This window comes from Rhipicephalus microplus, unplaced genomic scaffold, assembly GCF_043290135.1.
Source record: "Rhipicephalus microplus isolate Deutch F79 unplaced genomic scaffold, USDA_Rmic scaffold_135, whole genome shotgun sequence".
Taxonomy (NCBI): Eukaryota; Metazoa; Arthropoda; class Arachnida; order Ixodida; family Ixodidae; genus Rhipicephalus; species Rhipicephalus microplus.
In genome coordinates this window covers 134,991-140,000 of record NW_027464707.1, presented here as the reverse complement: position 1 = coordinate 140,000, position 5,010 = coordinate 134,991, and positions in this window count along the sequence as shown.

Genomic DNA, 5,010 nt, shown 5'->3' with positions numbered 1-5,010 from the left:
CGGCTGTGCCTGGCTGGCGGCCCACTCACTCGATCGCCATGTCTGTTTGCCACAGTTTTCCCGGTGGTGCCGCACCCGGGCTCGCCCCGGCAGACGCGTTTTTTTTTTCTTTCGCCCCGGCTGACGCAGTTTTCGCGCCGCCCCGGCTGACGCGGTTTCGTGCCGCCCCGGCAGACGCGGTTTTTTGCGCCGCCCCGGCTGACGCGGTTTTTGCCGCCCCGGCTGACGCAGTTCGGACTTAGCACTTTTCGGCTGTGCCTGGCTGGCGGCCCACTCACTCGATCGCCATGTCTGTTTGCCACAGTTTTCCCGGTGGTGCCGCACCCGGGCTCGCCCCGGCTGACGCAGTTTTCGCGCCGCCCCGGCTGACGCGGTTTCGTGCCGCCCCGGCAGACGCGGTTTTCGCGCCGCCCCGGCTGACGCAGTTCGGACTTAGCACTTTTTGGGCTGAGCCTGGCTGGCGGCCCACTCACTCGATCGCCATGTCTGTTTGCCACAGTCTTCCCGGTGGTGCCGCACCCGGGCTCGCCCCGGCAGACGCGTTTTTTTTTCTTTCGCCCCGGCAGACGTGGTTCCCCCCCCCCCTTTTCGCTCGCCCCGGCTGACGAGGTTTTCGCGCCGCCCCGGCTGACGCAGTTTTCGCGCCGCCCCGGCTGACGCGGTTTCGTGCCGCCCCGGCTGACGCGGTTTTCGCGCCGCCCCGGCTGACGCGGTTTTTGCGTCGCCCCGGCTGACACGGTTCGGACTTTGCACTTTTCGGCTGTGCCTGGCTGGCGGCCCACTCACTCGATCGCCATGTCTGTTTGCCACAGTTTTCCCGGTGGTGCCGCACCCGGGCTCGCCCCGGCTGACGCAGTTTTCGCGCCGCCCCGGCTGACGCGGTTTCGTGCCGCCCCGGCAGACGCGGTTTTCGCGCCGCCCCGGCTGACGCGGTTTCGTGCCGCCCCGGCAGACGCAGTTCGGACTTAGCACTTTTCGGCTGTGCCTGGCTGGCGGCCCACTCACTCAATCGCCATGTCTGTTTGCCACAGTTTTCCCGGTGGTGCCGCACCCGGGCTCGCCCCGGCTGACGCAGTTTTCGCGCCGCCCCGGCTGACGCGGTTTCGTGCCGCCCCGGCAGACGCGGTTTTCGCGCCGCCCCGGCTGACGCGGTTTCGTGCCGCCCCGGCAGACGCAGTTCGGACTTAGCACTTTTCGGCTGTGCCTGGCTGGCGGCCCACTCACTCGATCGCCATGTCTGTTTGCCACAGTTTTCCCGGTGGTGCCGCACCCGGGCTCGCCCCGGCAGACGCGTTTTTTTTTTTCTTTCGCCCCGGCTGACGCAGTTTTCGCGCCGCCCCGGCTGACGCGGTTTCGTGCCGCCCCGGCAGACGCGGTTTTTTGCGCCGCCCCGGCTGACGCGGTTTTTGCCGCCCCGGCTGACGCAGTTCGGACTTAGCACTTTTCGGCTGTGCCTGGCTGGCGGCCCACTCACTCGATCGCCATGTCTGTTTGCCACAGTTTTCCCGGTGGTGCCGCACCCGGGCTCGCCCCGGCTGACGCAGTTTTCGCGCCGCCCCGGCTGACGCGGTTTCGTGCCGCCCCGGCAGACGCGGTTTTCGCGCCGCCCCGGCTGACGCAGTTCGGACTTGGCACTTTTTGGGCTGAGCCTGGCTGGCGGCCCACTCACTCGATCGCCATGTCTGTTTGCCACAGTCTTCCCGGTGGTGCCGCACCCGGGCTCGCCCCGGCAGACGCGTTTTTTTTTCTTTCGCCCCGGCAGACGTGGTTCCCCCCCCCCCCTTTTCGCTCGCCCCGGCTGACGAGGTTTTCGCGCCGCCCCGGCTGACGCAGTTTTCGCGCCGCCCCGGCTGACGCGGTTTCGTGCCGCCCCGGCTGACGCGGTTTTCGCGCCGCCCCGGCTGACGCGGTTTTTGCGTCGCCCCGGCTGACACGGTTCGGACTTTGCACTTTTCGGCTGTGCCTGGCTGGCGGCCCACTCACTCGATCGCCATGTCTGTTTGCCACAGTTTTCCCGGTGGTGCCGCACCCGGGCTCGCCCCGGCTGACGCAGTTTTCGCGCCGCCCCGGCTGACGCGGTTTCGTGCCGCCCCGGCAGACGCGGTTTTCGCGCCGCCCCGGCTGACGCGGTTTCGTGCCGCCCCGGCAGACGCAGTTCGGACTTAGCACTTTTCGGCTGTGCCTGGCTGGCGGCCCACTCACTCAATCGCCATGTCTGTTTGCCACAGTTTTCCCGGTGGTGCCGCACCCGGGCTCGCCCCGGCTGACGCAGTTTTCGCGCCGCCCCGGCTGACGCGGTTTCGTGCCGCCCCGGCAGACGCGGTTTTCGCGCCGCCCCGGCTGACGCGGTTTCGTGCCGCCCCGGCAGACGCAGTTCGGACTTAGCACTTTTCGGCTGTGCCTGGCTGGCGGCCCACTCACTCGATCGCCATGTCTGTTTGCCACAGTTTTCCCGGTGGTGCCGCACCCGGGCTCGCCCCGGCAGACGCGTTTTTTTTTTCTTTCGCCCCGGCTGACGCAGTTTTCGCGCCGCCCCGGCTGACGCGGTTTCGTGCCGCCCCGGCAGACGCGGTTTTTTGCGCCGCCCCGGCTGACGCGGTTTTTGCCGCCCCGGCTGACGCAGTTCGGACTTAGCACTTTTCGGCTGTGCCTGGCTGGCGGCCCACTCACTCGATCGCCATGTCTGTTTGCCACAGTTTTCCCGGTGGTGCCGCACCCGGGCTCGCCCCGGCTGACGCAGTTTTCGCGCCGCCCCGGCTGACGCGGTTTCGTGCCGCCCCGGCAGACGCGGTTTTCGCGCCGCCCCGGCTGACGCAGTTCGGACTTAGCACTTTTTGGGCTGAGCCTGGCTGGCGGCCCACTCACTCGATCGCCATGTCTGTTTGCCACAGTCTTCCCGGTGGTGCCGCACCCGGGCTCGCCCCGGCAGACGCGTTTTTTTTTCTTTCGCCCCGGCAGACGTGGTTCCCCCCCCCCCCCCTTTTCGCTCGCCCCGGCTGACGAGGTTTTCGCGCCGCCCCGGCTGACGCAGTTTTCGCGCCGCCCCGGCTGACGCGGTTTCGTGCCGCCCCGGCTGACGCGGTTTTCGCGCCGCCCCGGCTGACGCGGTTTTTGCGTCGCCCCGGCTGACACGGTTCGGACTTTGCACTTTTCGGCTGTGCCTGGCTGGCGGCCCACTCACTCGATCGCCATGTCTGTTTGCCACAGTTTTCCCGGTGGTGCCGCACCCGGGCTTGCCCCGGCAGACGCGTTTTTTTTTTTCTTTCGCCCCGGCTGACGCAGTTTTCGCCCCGCCCCGGCTGACGCGGTTTCGTGCCGCCCCGGCAGACGCGGTTTTTTGCGCCGCCCCGGCTGACGCGGTTTTTGCCGCCCCGGCTGACGCAGTTCGGACTTTGCACTTTTTGGCTGAGCCTGGCTGGCGGCCCACTCACTCGATCGCCATGTCTGTTTGCCACAGTTTTCCCGGTGGTGCCGCACCCGGGCTCGCCCCGGCAGACGCGTTTTTTTTTTTCCTTCGCCCCGGCAGACGTGGTTCCCCCCCCCCCCCTCCGTCTTTCTTTTTGTTTTTTTTTTTCGCCGCGGCTGAAGTGGATTTTTCGGTGCCTCGACGCCCCGGTAGTCGCGGTTTTTCCGTTTCCGCACGGCCCCGGCTGACGCTGCTCGGTCACAGTCGCCTTTTGTGAGGATTGCAGACTTCTTGAGCGCGGGTGTTTTTTTTTGTTGTTGTTGTTGTTTTATTACGCATTCGCTCCAGCAGACGCTGTTTAGACTTTTTGTTTCCTCTTTTATCCTGCGACGAGGTGACGAGGTTTATTCGGTGCCCCGCCGCCCCGGCTGAAGTGATTTTTCCTGTCCCGTGCCGCCCCGGCTGACGCGGTTGGGACTTCGCGTTTGTTCGGCCGCCACGGGTTTTGGCGCACTCGCTCGGTTGCTTGTTGTTGCCACTTGTTGCGAACCCAGGTTTCTTGAGCGAGCGCGGGCGTTTTTTCTTCCTTTCTTTCTTTGTTCTATGTGTTAGCGAATCGGCCTTTAATATCACACGAGGACTCACAACCAACAATTTTCAGTTTGAAGTGTAAAAAATCTGCAGGTGTTGACGTAACTGACTTGCCCCGTACCCTTGAGTACATCCATGAAGTTCTCGTAGTACTACTAAATCGCATTATTCCAAGTGGAGAAATTCCCATAAACTTGCAAACCTCTACACGAAAATCGGTGCGCGTGATAAAGTTGAAAATTATCGTCCGATATCAAATGTGCCTTCTATAACACAAATTCTAGGAAAAAAAAAAAAACACTTGTTCGCCGTTTTCTGCGCCGTGACTGGCAGCACTCCGGCGAAGCGAAACGGGGTCGATTCGAGCACGATATCGGCGTCTTTCGACGTGCTCGCCGGCGACCGTCGCACGAGTACGTCGCACGAGCGCGTCTGCCGGGGCGCCGTTTGCGAAGCCGACGCAAAAGTGGGAACCGCCGCTCGGATGATCGCCGCTTTCGGCAGAGTGAGTGTTGGCACTCCGGGGAAGCGAAACAGCGTGAATGCGCCCACGAAATCGGCGTATTTTGAAGTGCCCGCCGGCGACCGTCGCACGAGTACGGTAAACCGCGTCAGCCGGGGCGTAGTTCGGGACGCCGACGAAAAAGTGGGAAGCGCAACTCGGATCTTCGCCGTTTTTGCAGGAGTGAGTGGCGGCCCTCCTGCGAGACCAAGAAGCATCGATTCGTGCACGAATTCGGCGCCTTTCGACGTGATCGCCGGCGACCGTCGCTCGAGTAGGGCAAACCGCGTCTGCCGGGGCGGGCTTCGGGACGCCGATGCGAAAGTGGGAAACGCTGCTCGGATGTTCGCCGTTTTTGGCCGAGTGAGTGCTGGCACTCGGGCGAAGCCAAACGGGGCCGATTACGGCACGATATCGGCGTCTTTCGACGTGCCCGGCGGCGACCGTCGCACGAGTACGGTAAACCGCGTCAGCCCGGGCGGAGTTCGGGACGCCGATGCGAAAGTGGAGA